Source organism: Pristiophorus japonicus, chromosome 13, assembly GCF_044704955.1.
Source record: "Pristiophorus japonicus isolate sPriJap1 chromosome 13, sPriJap1.hap1, whole genome shotgun sequence".
Lineage (NCBI taxonomy): Eukaryota > Metazoa > Chordata > Chondrichthyes > Pristiophoridae > Pristiophorus > Pristiophorus japonicus.
The window spans coordinates 143,710,133-143,724,007 of NC_091989.1; the positions used below are offsets into that span (position 1 = coordinate 143,710,133).

Genomic DNA, 13,875 nt, shown 5'->3' on the forward strand with positions numbered 1-13,875 from the left:
TGTTTCTATGTTTCTGAGTCAAAGTGGCAAATTGATCCAAAATTGGCTCAGAGGCAGGAAGCAAAGGGTAATGGTCGATAGGTGTTTTTGTGACTAAAAGGATATTCCCAGTGGGGCTCCACAGGGCTCAGTATTAGGTCCCTTGCTTTTTGTGCGATATATCAATGATTTAGACTTGAATGTAGAGGGTATGATTAAAAAGTTTGCAGATGATGCAAAAATTTACCATGTGATTGACAATGAAGAAGAAAGCTATAGACTGCAGGAAGATATCACTGGACTGGTCAGGTGGGCAGAACAGTGGCAAATGGAATTCAATCCGGAGAAATATGAAGTAATGTATTTGGGGAGGGCTAACAAGGCAAGGAAATACACAATAAATGGTAGGACACTGAGAAGTGTAGAGGAACAGAGGGACCTTGGAGTGCATGTCCACAGATCCCTGAAGATAACAGGACAGATAGATAAGGTGGTTGAGAAGGCATATGGGATACTTTCCATTATTAGCCAAGGCATAGAATATAATCCAAGAGCAGGGAGGTTATGCTTGAACTGTATAAAACACTAGTTAGGCCACAGCTAGAGTACAGCGTACAGTTCTTGTCACCACATTACAGGAAAGATGTGATTGCACTAGATGGTACAGAGGAGATTTGCGAGGATGTTGTTAGGACTGGAGAATTTTAGCTATGATGAAAGATTGGATAGACTGGGGTTGTTTTCTTTGGAACAGCGGAGGTTGAGGGGAGACTTGATTGAGGTGTATAAAATTATCAGGGGCCCAGATAGAATGGATAGGAAGGAGCTATTCCCTTAGCTGAGGGGTCAGTAACCAGGGGGTATAGATTTAAAGTAATTGGTAAGCGGTTTAGAGGGAATGTGAGGAAAAATTTTTTCACCCCGAGGGTAGTGGGGGTCTGGAACTCACTGCCTGAAAGGGTGGAAGAGGCAGAATACCACATAGCATTTAAAAAGTACACTTGAAGTGTCGTAACCTACAAGGCTACGGACCAAGAGCTGGAAAGTGGGATTAGGCTGGATAGCTATTTGTCGGCCTACACGGACATGACAGACCAAATGGCTTCCTTCTGTGCTGTATATTTTTATGATTCTATGATTTTATGGGCCGGATTTTCGGCAGGTTTGTGAGCGGGTTTTCGCTGCGATTTGACGCTCTGCAGCGAAAACCCGGTTGCAAAGCCTGGGCGGGATCCTTGGGCACCTGTTTGCGGCAACGCTTCTAAGTACCGCTGGGGAGAGGTGCGCCGACATACAACGATGTGGATTGCATTTGCAGCAGACTTTCCGCTCTCTCCCGATCCGTACGCCGCGCCCAGAATAGCGACAGGTCAAACCTGTCAGTGCAGCCTTGCCAGCAGCGGTAAGTATGAAAACCTGCAAAAAAGGTAAGTTAAAGTTTTAATTTTTTTAATTGTTTTTCAGCAATTCAATAGATAAGGATCTTGTAAATGTTTTTGGAATGTTTTTTGGAATTTTTTTTTGTTTGTTTTTCCCCCTCCCAAGGCCTCTCTCGCAGCGCTCCTGGCCCTGGACTAAAGTTGCCGAAACTCGCGGTTTGCGCTGCGAATGAGTGTGCAACGCCTCCCTTACAGATAAAGGCCGAAAGTTCGGCAGTGCAGCGAAAACGGTAAGTTTCACGTATCACTACCGTTTTCGCCGAAAAACCCTGAAAGCCGAAAATCTGGCCCCATGTGTTTTTTTATAAAAGGACTGTGTATACTGTGTCCCCCAAGTATTTCTTTGAAGTATATAGATGACCCTTCTCATGTAAAATGATCTTTTCCCCTGATCATGGTTATCTCCCCTCACCGGACAATAGATATTATACAATGCAATAGTTTGGAAGGACATTAGCTTGGATGATGTGGAATCTATATGGGTAGAGCTGCAGAACACTAAAGGGCAGAAAACGTTAGTGGGAGTTGTGTACAGACCTCCAAACAGTAGTAGTGATGTTGGGGAGGGCATCAAACAGGAAATTAGGGGTGCATGCAGCAGTTATAATGGGTGACTTTAATATGCACATAGATTGGGCTAACCAAACTGGAAGCAATACAGTGGAGGAGGATTTCCTGGAGTGCATAAGGGATGGTTTTCTAGACCAATATGTCGAGGAACCAACTAGCGGGGGAGGCCATCTTAGACTGGGTGTTGTGTAATGAGAGAGGATTAATTAGCAATCTCATTGTGCGAGGCCCCTTGGGGAAGAGTGACCATAATATGGTGGAATTCTGCATTAAGATGGAGAATGAAACAGTTAATTCAGAGACCATGGTCCAGAACTTAAAGAACGGTAACTTTGAAGGTATGAGGCGTGAATTGGCTAGGATAGATTGGGGAATGATACTTAAGGGGTTGACTGTGGATGGGCAATGGCAGACATTTAGAGACCGCATGGATGAACTACAACAATTGTACATTCTTGTCTGGCGTAAAAATAAAAAAGGGAAGGTGGCTCAACCGTGGCTATCAAGGGAAATCAGGGATAGTATTAAAGCCAAGGAAGTGGCATACAAATTGGCCAGAAGTAGCAGCGAACCCAGGGACTGGGAGAAATTTAGAACTCAGCAGAGGAGGACAAAGGGTTTGATTAGGGCAGGGAAAATGGAATTCGAGAAGAAGCTTGCAGGGAACATTAAGACGGATTGCAAAAATTTCTATAGATATGTAAAGAGAAAAAGGTTAGTAAAGACAAACGTAGGTCCCCTGCAGTCAGAATCAGGGGAAGTCATAACGGGGAACAAAGAAATGGCAGACCAATTGAACAAGTACTTTGGTTCGGTATTCACTAAGGAGGACACAAACAACCTTCCGGAGATAAAAGGGGTCAGAGGGTCAAGTAAGAAGGAGGAACTAGGGAAATCCTTATTAGTCGGGAAATTGTGTTGGGGAAATTGATGGGATTGAAGGCCGATAAATCCCCAGGGCCTGATGGACTGCATCCCAGAGTACTTAAGGAGGTGGCCTTGGAAATAGCGGATACATTGACAGTCATTTTCCAACATTCCATTGGCTCTGGATCAGTTCCTATCGAGTGGAGGGTAGCCAATGTAACCCCACTTTTTAAAAAAGGAGGGAGAGAGAAAACAGGGAATTATAGACCGGTCAGCCTGACCTCAGTAGTGGGTAAAATGATGGAATCAATTATTAAGGATGTCATAGCAGCGCATTTGGAAAGAGGTGACATGATAGGCCCAAGTCAGCATGGATTTGTGAAAGGGAAATCATGCTTGACAAATCTTCTGGAATTTTTTGAAGATGTTTCCAGTAGAGTGGACAAGGGAGAACCAGTTGATGTGGTATATTTGGACTTTCAGAAGGCTTTCGACAAGGTCCCACACAAGAGATTAATGTGCAAAGTTAAAGCACATGGGATTGGGGGTAGTGTGCTGACATGGATTGAGAACTGGTTGTCAGACAAGAAACAAAGAGTAGGAGTAAATGGATACTTTTCAGAATGGCAGGCAGTGACTCGTGGGGTACCGCAAGGTTCTGTGCTGGGGCCCCAGCTGTTTACACTGTACATTAATGATTTAGACGAGGGGATTAAATGTAGTATCTCCAAATTTGCGGATGACACTAAGTTGGGTGGCAGTGTGAGCTGCGAGGAGGATGCTATGAGGCTGCAGAGTGACTTGGATAGGTTAGGTGAGTGGGCAAATGCATGGCAGATGAAGTATAATGTGGATAAATGTGAGGTTATCCACTTTGGTGGTAAAAACAGAGAGACAGACTATTATCTGAATGGTGACAGATTAGGAAAAGGGGAGGTGTAATGATACTTGGGTGTCATGGTACATCAGTCACTGAAGGTTGGCATGCAGGTACAGCAGGCGGTTAAGAAAGCAAATGGCATGTTGGCCTTCATAGCGAGGGGATTTGAGTACAGGGGCAGGGAGGTGTTGCTACAGTTGTACAGGGCCTTGGTGAGGCCACACCTGGAGTATTTTGTACAGTTTTGGTCTCCTAACTTGAGGAAGGACATTCTTGCTATTGAGGGAGTGCAGCGAAGGTTCACCAGACTGATTCCCGGGATGGCGGGACTGACCTATCAAGAAAGACTGGATCAACTGGGCTTGTATTCACTGGAGTTCAGAAGAATGGGAGGGGTCCTCATAGAAACGTTTAAAATTCTGATGGGTTCAGACAGGTTAGATGCAGGAAGAATGTTCCCAATGTTGGGGAAGTCCAGAACCAGGGTTATAGTCTAAGGATAAGGGGTAAGCCATTTAGGACCGAGATGAGGAGAAACATCTTCACCCAGAGAGTGGTGAACCTGTGGAATTCTCTACCACAGAAAGTTGTTGAGGCCAATTCACTAAATATATTCAAAAAGGAGTTAGATGAAGTCCTTACTACTAGGGGGATCAAGGGGTATGGTGAGAAAGCAGGAATGGGGTACTGAGGTTGCATGTTCAACCATGAACTCATTGAATGGCGGTGCAGGCTAGAAGGGCCGAATGGCCTACTCCTGCACTTATTTTCTATGTTTCTATGTTTCTAATCCTTCTTTATCTTGCTCTGCTGCTGTCTGGTAAGAGGGATGAGAATGCGACATGACGCCACCCCCCCCACGCCCCCCCCTGTGTCCCCCCCCACCCCATGTCCCACCCCCCCGCCCCCCCCTTGTCCCGCCCCCCCCCCCCTGTGTCTTATCCCTCAGTTCCCCTACCCCCACCCCACCAGCCGTGGAGCCTCCTGGTTTCTGTTTGACTTCTTCCTCTGAGGAGGATCATAGGCTTTGTTACGTCCCGACTCGATAACGCTCTTCTGGCTGGCCTCCTGTCTTCCACCTTCTAAAACTCTGCTTCCCATATTCTGACTCACACTATCATGTTCACCCATCACCTCCGTGACACAGTTAATTCAGAGACTAGGGTCCTGAACTTAAAGAAAGGTAACTTCGATGGTATGAGATGTGAATTGGCCAGGATAGACTAGCGAATTATACTTTAAAGGGTTGACAGTAGATAGGCAATGGCAGACATTTAAAGATCACATGGATGAACTACAGCAATTGTACATCCCTGTCTGGCATCAGAATAAAACGAGGAAGGTGGCCCAACCATGGCTAACAAGGGAAATTAGGGATAGTATTAAATCCAAGGAAGAGGCTTATAAATTGGCCAGAAAAAGCAGCAAACCTGAGGACTAGGAGAAATTTAGAATTCAGCAGAGGAGGACGAAGGGTTTAATTAGGAGGGGGGAAATAGAATATGAGATGAAGCTTGCAGGGAACATAAAAACTGACTGCAAAAGCTTCTATAGATATGTGAAGAGAAAAAGATTAGTGAAGACTAATGTAGGTCCCTTGCAGTCAGAATCAGGTGAATTCATAATGAGGGAACAAGGAAATGGCAGACAAATTGAACAAATACTTTGGTTCTGTCTTCACTAAGGAAGACACAAATAACTTCCTGAAAAGACTAGGGGACCGAGGGTCTAGTGAGAAGGAGGAACTGAGGAACTGAGGGAAATCCTTATTAGTCAGGAAATGGTGTTAGGGAAATTGATGGGATTGAAGGCCAATAAATCCCCAAGGTCTGATAGTCTGCATCCCAGAGTATTCAGGAAGTGGCCCTAGAAATTGTAGATGCATTGGTGGGCATTTTCCAACATTCAATGGACTCTGGATCAGTTCCAATGGATTGGAGGGTAGCAAATGTAACCCCACTTTTTAAAAAAGGAGGGAGAGAGAAAACAGGGAATTATAGACTGGTTAGACTGATATCGGTAGTGGGGAAAATGCTGGAATCAATTATTAAAGATGTAATAGCAACACATTTGGAAAGCAGTGACAGGATCGGTCCAAGTCAGCATGGATTTATGAAAGGGAAATCATGTTTGACAAATCTTCTAGAATTTTTTGAGGATGTAACTAGTAGAGTGGATAAGGGAGAACCTGTGGATGTGCTGTATTTTGACTTTCAAAAAGCTTTTGACAAGGTCCCACACAAGAGATTAGTGTGCAAAATTAAGGCACACGGGATTGGGGGTATTGTATTGAAGTGGATAGAGAACTGTTTGGCAGACAAGAAGCAACGAGTGGGAATAAACGGGTCCTTTTCAGAATGGCAGGCAGTGACTAGTGGGGTACCGCAAGGTTCAGTGCTGGGACCCCAGCTGTTTACAATGTGTATTAATGATTTAGACAAAGGAATTGAATGGAATATCTCCAAGTTTGCAGATGACACTAAGCTGTGTGGCAGTGTGAGCTGTGAGGAGGACACTAAGAGGCTGCAGGGTGACTTGGACAGGTTAGGTGAGTGGGCAAATGCATGGCAGATGCAGTATAATGTGGATAAGTGTGAGGTTATCCACTTTGGTGGCAAAAACAAGAAGGCAGATTATTATCTGAATGGTGACTGATGAGTAAAAGGGGAGGTGCAATGAGACCTGGGTGTCATGGTGCATCAGTCATTGAAATAGGCATGCAGGTACAGCAGGCAGTTAAGAAAGCAAATGGCATGTTGGCCTTCATAGCGAGAGGATTTGAGTATAATAGCAGGGAGATCTTGCTGCAGTTGTACAGGGACTTGGTGAGACTACACCTTGAGTATTGTGTGCAGTTTTGGTCTCCTAATCTGAGGAAGGACATTCTTGCTATTGAGGGAGTGCAGCGAAGGTTCACCAGACTGATTCCCAGGATGGCAGCACTGACATATGAAGAAAGATTGGATCGACTCGGCTTATATTCACTGGAATTTGGAAGAATGAGAGGGGATCTCATAGAAGCATATAAAATTCTGACGGGATTGGACAGGTTAGATGCAAGAGGAATGTTCCCGATGTTGAGGAAGTCCAGAACCAGGGGTCACAGTCCAAGGATAAGGGGTAAACCATATAGGACCGAGATGAGGAGAAACTTTTTCACCCAGAGAATTGTCAACCTATGAAATTCTCTACCACAAAAAGTTGTTGAGTCCAGTTCGTTGGATATATTCAAAAGTGATTTGGATGTGGCCCTCACGGCTAAAAGGATCAGGGGGTATGGAGAGAAGGCATGAGTGGGGTACTGAAGTTGCATGATCGGCCATGATCGTATTCAATGGTGGTACATGCTCGAAAGGCTGAATGGCCTGCTCCTGCACCTATTTTCTATGCTTCTATGTTTCACTGACCTACATTGGCTCCCGGTCCAGCATCGCCTCAAATTTAAAATTCTCATACTTGTGTTAAAATCCCTCCATGGCCTCACCCCTCCTTATCTCTGTAACCTCCTCCAGCCCTATAACCCTCTGAGAACTCTGTTCCTCCAATTCCGGCTTCTTGTGCTGATTTCCTTCGCTCCACCATTGGTGGCCATGTCTTCAGCTAGGACCCAAGCTCTAAACCTCTCCGCCTCTCTACCTCTCTCTCCTCCTTTAAGTTGCTCTTTAAAATCTATCTCTTTGCCAAGCTTTTGGTCACCTGATCTAATATATGAGGCTCGGTGTCAAATTTTGTGTGAGAACACTCCTGTGAAGCACTTTAGGACATTTTACGAAGTTAAAGACACTATCTAAATGCAACTCGTTGTTGTATAGGTATATGTATAAACCATGGACCAGCTCACAGTGTATTAGTACTTTAACCCCCATTCCTCCACGTTGCTCAGGATATTCCTTTTCAAAAATCCTGAAAGATTCCTATAGATTGGTGAAACAGATGCTGTAAAATTAGTCTTTCATTTAGGATTTTTCACCACATTTAAATAAAGTTTGCAAAGTCTTAAACATGTTTGAGTAATGTAAGATTTTGTGTAGGTTATGAATGCATCACTTTCCTGCTTTATATTATAAGCACATGTAGAATCAATATTGCATGTGAAGGTGCAAGCTCTTTTTTCCGTAGAGAATTCCTTTTTTGACTATATTCCTATGATATGAATGCTTCATACTCGTGAAAGATCTGCTTTATTCATTGCTAACCCTGCTGTTATCAAAGTAACTTCCAGCTTATTAGTGACAAAAGACTTTTATCCTTTGTGCTGCCCTGTTCACCAGTGCTTCCTGAATTAAACTGCTGTTTCCTGTCCTTTATATGCATGACCACATCTGGGTAGCTTGCTCGCAGCCCTGCTCCTTAATAACAATCACCTTCCCTTTCAGTCTCTGTTGATTGTTTCTAATTCACTCTGACAGATAGTGCCTGACAACTTGCCTGCATTTCCCTCCCTCCGCGACCAGAACTTACTCACAGCACTTACATAGGCTGTCATTTCTAATATTTGATTTCATTTTATGTTTTTTCTTTTCTGAGTTGATGGAACAGAATACCGCAGTGTTGAGAGATATAAATGCAACATACTGAACAAGATATGTGCTGGGAAAGAGTTAAAGGCTTATTATTTAAGAACTCATTGTATGACTGCGTATAGCACTACTTTTGCTTTAGCACTTTATTTTTGTTTTTGACATTTATATTAGATCAAAAAATCATTTCTTACTGTTTCTGTAAAGCATTTTCACTAGTTTGAATTAGAGTCAGACTTTTACATCAAAGCCTTAAACTAAACAACTTGTTTTATTACTTCAAAACAACAAACCAATAGCAAACGTTATTAAAAAATCTGTGTTGACGTAAGCATGTTAGTTCGGGATTGTCATGTGTATTCAAAGCCATATGAAGGCTTGATGGGCGCTCAGCAGGCTGGCTTTGTTCGGTATTCATTCCTTTGTCAAGTTTTACCTTGAGTATGAGAACTCTCTCATTTCCCTTAAGTACTAAATGCATACGAATTGGCATGTTTGTCTTGTGATTCTCACATGGTATTACTTATACGTGTTGCGATGCCTAGTAGGCTGGCAAATATCCCCAGCTCTGACCCTTAAAGACAATGGAATTGAACTGTGATGGAATGGTAACGCACTGTGGGCAGCACCACTGCTGATCATTTAGGTAATAAGGGTTGCTGAATGGGGGAGAGGTGAAAAAGGATTTGTATCTCAATGAGCACAAACGGGCTTGGAAAGTTGTTGCCAAAGGAATTTCTAATGTTTTAATCCTGAGACACGAAAATATCATTTTGGTTGCATTCTATTTGGTATATCAAAATGGACATTTTTTTCAAAGATAAAGATTTAAGCCAGAACAAAATATCCTATTGATAATATTTATTGTATTATTTCTACATAGTATTTTGCAGTAATTATGGACGTTTATGCAGGTTTGGGCACTCTTATTACTCAAAGGTCTTGGTCTGCTGAGTTTTTTTTAAATCCCATTTTACTACAAGAAGCTGTTAGAATATTTATTGATCTCAGTTAAGGCTTCCATTAACTGACCAATCTAAATTTCATAACATTGTTGTCAGGATAATGTCATAATAGTTCTGCATTTGCCTACTGTCTGCATCCAGCCATTATGTCAGAAAGCAAGCAATGCCTGAACATGGCTGTTAAATTATCCCTAAATATCAACCTGAACTGCTCAACAGTTCTGCAATTTGAGACTGACATACAGATGACAATCTGCCATCTCTTTGTTGTTAAATATCAACATGTACTGAGATGGTGTTTGCGGAGTGAAAACCTGCGCTGCCTTCAACACAAGTGACTTAAACAAAGGCAGCTGAGCTTCTGATTCAGTGTAACAATGAGATCCTTAAAACAGCTCTCATTACACTGGTATGTTAATCAAAATTTTGTAATGTTCACATCACTGAAAATATACAATTCTTTGCTTTGTCTTTTTTTTAAATGATCTCGCCTTACTTATTCTGACCTTTCTGTCCATCTGTCGCTATTTTTTCCAGATTTTATTTTGTTTGAGGTGGTTGGTTTTTTTTTTAATTCGTAGCTGTCTCCAGTTCCCTCTTCCTGATTTCACTTTCCCTTTTCTCTTGTCTGTTATGTTTCAAAATCAACATGCGTCACAATTTAAATTGGCATAACACAATGGAATAATTGCAATCCCAACAGCTGTCTGTTATATACAGAGCCCTTAGTTTAGAACTATAGATGATTTATTGAAATCAGCAAAATGGTGTGACTGGGGCTTGAATTATGCAACTGTATACCCTGTTGACATTTAGGTTTGATAAAGACAGAAAATTGCAGCACACCCTTCTTTGATGACAATTTTTGGTTGATTCACAGCAAATTTAGACAATAATTAAAAGGAATGTTAGCTCCAGATGTGACTATAATGGAACCTTATGAAGCTCATGAGAGAAAAATTGCTTGGAATGGAACAGAAAAAGTCAAGAGCACACCTGGTCTTGACAAAGATTACATTTACTGACTCCTCTGCTATCACATTACAGTGACAGAGCCTGAGGAGCAGCTGCAGAGAAAGGCCTGAAAATCGGCATGTAAATAGCAGTACATTGTTAACTAAATCAGATGTTGAGGAAAAGATATGCCAGACTTTAATGATGATCTATGTACAAGTTCAGGGTTGGCAGTAGCTTGTGGAGACGGTAGAATAAATCTCATATCTTTTGGTGTAGTGCTAGGGCCGTAAATCTGCCTTGTTAGACTGCCATGGACTTTGGTACAAAGCTGGTAAACTTGCCAAAATCTTTAAACACAGCTTTGAGGTAAAGAATTCTCATTTGTCATCAGAATGTCATTCATCAATCCAGATCTGTCTTTGTTGTTTTCTGACTATAGAATAAAAGCCATACACAGTAAACAGTCTTCTGCATTTAACAGTCCCCTGTTCTCAGTAGCAATTTCCCCCAGTCCTATGATGACTTTTATTGGTAACCAGATGTTGTTTGTGAATAATTATCTGTATTACCAAGGTGAATTTTATGAGTTTGAGTGAGACTATTTAACACATTACATTATTTTTATTGTTAGTAGTTTTAATGTATAGAATCATAAACTTATTCTGTGCTAAACCTGTTGCTTCACACAATTTTTTAAAAAACTGTTCAACACTAAATAGCTAATGTTTAATCATATTTTAAATCATTTGATAAATATATATAGTGTTAATAATTGTGGGTTTAGTGGTTCATCGATTCTGTACCACTTTTTAACAAATATTACTGATGGCACAAATCAATTTTAGCATCATTTAATTTCTACCAACTATTTGTACGTAAAATTATTAGCAATATTGAATAGTTATCAAGGGTGGTTTCAGAAAGGTTCATCAGATAACCCGAATGATGGAGGATTAGATTCCCATTCACAGAGCTTGGATTTGAATCCTCTTCAAGTTCCAACTTCATAATCACTACAGGAAAAATCATCATCATTAGTGTCAGTGCCTCATGCAATGCCAATAGAGAATGGTTTGCATTTTATATAATAGTGCACCATGTTTACAGGGAACAACTTTTATCTTTTCGGTCTCTTCGCCTCAGAAACCATCCTGGCCTGGATGAGCAGATGACCTGCTCCCAGACCTCTGCCAATGCTGCATTGAAACCACGGTTACGAAGGAGGTGTATTGCGTACGAGAGTAGCTTGGGGTTTCTGTCATTCTGGTTTTCTCACTGTCTTTATGGGGTAGCATCTGGTGTCTGATTGCTGCTTCCCTGTGATGACAGGACTGAAGTTGGGAAAGCCCCATGTGGGGATTCGTCGCTGCAAAAGTATGCCACCCTGCTGTCCCATTAGCACCATCGGTAAAAAAAAATGTAAACCAACACTCTCGGATTCTTTATGCATAAGTAGCAGTGATACTGAACCCAAGGAAGAATGGCCACCCAATTTAGTAGGAATTCGCAACCATTTTCGCTGGCTGTCCATACTTAATTAAAAATGAATAAGGAAAATTGTACAAATGCCTTTAACGTAACCCTATTCCTTCAGTTCATGTCTTGAGATCTTTTCCCCTTGGCTATAAAGGCGCTACAACGCATCACTGCATCACCTATAATATAGGATAGTATTATAGGGTAAATTCAGCGCTCCCAATGCAGTGCTGTTTTCGAAGAGAAAGTGCGCTGGAGATATGGCTACAACACTGCAGCACTGATTCTCAACTCACAATCCCTTTGAGTGCAATGTCCCCACTGGGAGCAGAATATTGTTGAATTTATTCTTGCCTCCCGTGCTACATCTCGTGCAATGTTTAGTTTTAAAAAATAATAAAATAAGACCTATAGCACTCTCTGTATAATTCTTTGTAGAATTTGAGTGAACCTGTCCCATGCATAGCAGCTCAATAGAAAGTAAAAACTGCATAGCCACAGTAGCGGCAATATTTGGCATTTGAACATTTTTATTTGCTCGGGGCGGAGGTCGATGCGGCTGAGGGGTGTAAGTGCCCTTGCAGCGGGTTGGCCGTTCTGATCGCTCATCAGCGCCGGGCTAATGATGTTAGCGCGTCGCGTCACAACGTTTCTCCCCTTCCGTTAAAGGGGAGAGCCGCCGCGAGCTCTGCATATTTTTAAGTTAGGTCCATTGGGCCACCAGGGAGGATTTTGGCCGGGCCAGCAGCCTGGCATCCTAGAGGGGGTGCCAGGCTGCCTGCTGGTGGCCCAGCCAAACCCAGGGGCCATAATTGTCAGGCCGACCGAGCAGTTGGCATTCAATAAAAAATAAAATGGCGTCGCCAGCTGCGCCACGTCCCCTTTAAGGACGGCCGCACTGCGAACCAACAATGACCAACAAGGTGCACACCGACACAAAAAGCTGTCAGGGGCACCGGCCGGCGGCAGCGCACCCATGGGGCAATTCCGCAAAAGGGATATTTCCCGCGGGGCAATTTCGGGAGGGCTCGGCACCTGCACGCCACGGCGGGAAAACAGGGTGGAGTAGTCCCCTACACCGCTCTGCCCTTGATGAAGAGCAATTTGCAAAATGACAGCCCCTCTGCGGAGAGTCGGCGGCCATTCCGCGCCACCCCTTGGCCACCGCTTTCAGGCAGCCAGAGGCGTATCGGGAGGGTGAATTTCAGCCCCAACACCACCGACAGTGCAGCACTTCTCAGAGCTGCACTAAAGTATCAACCCTTTTGACTCAGAAGTGAGCACTACCATTACCTAAACTGATGCTTAGAAAAGTACTGTGGGATCAGGGGAAAGAGCAGGGAAAATCCATTCGATTCGAAGCAACCAGTAGGAGAATTAGCAGCAGAAAGGCATGATTGAACAAATAGCTTCCTACTGCCCTATTAGCACCATGTATGAAAGAGCAAACTGGTTAGGAACATCACACAAAAAAAACCGCTAAATTGTATTGGTACTTAAATGGGAAACTGAATGAGCTGTCTGATGGTGGCCATATACCATACCTCTGTAATAAAAACAGAAAATGCTGAAAATACTCAGCAGGCCAGGCAGCATCTGTGGAGAGAGAAACAGAGTTAACGTTTCAGGTCGATGACTTTTCGTCATAACCTACCTCTGTAGTTGGACATTGGTTATGTAAACTGGCCCAGCTCTGATTGTTGGCTGATATGGAATGGCAATGATATTGGTCATCAAGAAGCCTCACCCACTGTTTTGGCTATAGACAAGAGGGTAGTAAAAAGGAATGAAATGGAGAAGGAAGAGTTTATAGAATTTTAAAAACTGATAAGAAAATTCAAGAAAACAACTATATTTATCCATAATAATTTTCAAATTAGTTGTAAAAAGCTTTCTTATCATTTTCCTTTCTCAATTTCCTCCTATTGTCTGCCTCCTTTAATTAGCCTGAATTATTTTTGTTAAAGTAGGATGGAACAGCCTTATGAAACTGTCCATGGGCACTATCAGTGCTAATCTTTGGAGCTGTACTTCAACAGTGTGACAAGGATATTCCCAACCAGTTTTTTTTTCCTGCTTCGCACTGATAGCTTGACTGAAACTTACAAACGGCTCCCTCCTGGGAAAGGTTCAGTCGGAATGTTAACGGAGACTGGAACTTCAACTTTGACTCCACTATTCAGAGCCCTCACGTCTGGTGCTGTACTTATCAAGTCACTAAA

At 42.7% G+C, this 13,875-nt stretch overlaps 1 protein-coding gene across 1 annotated transcript in view; it reads left to right on the top strand.

Moving 5' to 3' along the window:
• Nucleotides 1–1,581: 1,581 nt before the first annotated feature.
• Nucleotides 1,582–13,875, top strand: part of znf536 (zinc finger protein 536) — a 366,387-nt gene continuing 354,093 nt past the window's right edge. Inside the window, exon 1 of the mRNA XM_070898079.1 lies at nt 1,582–1,648. The gene's annotated coding sequence lies outside the window, so the exon portion shown is untranslated. The remainder of the gene's footprint in view (nt 1,649–13,875) is intronic.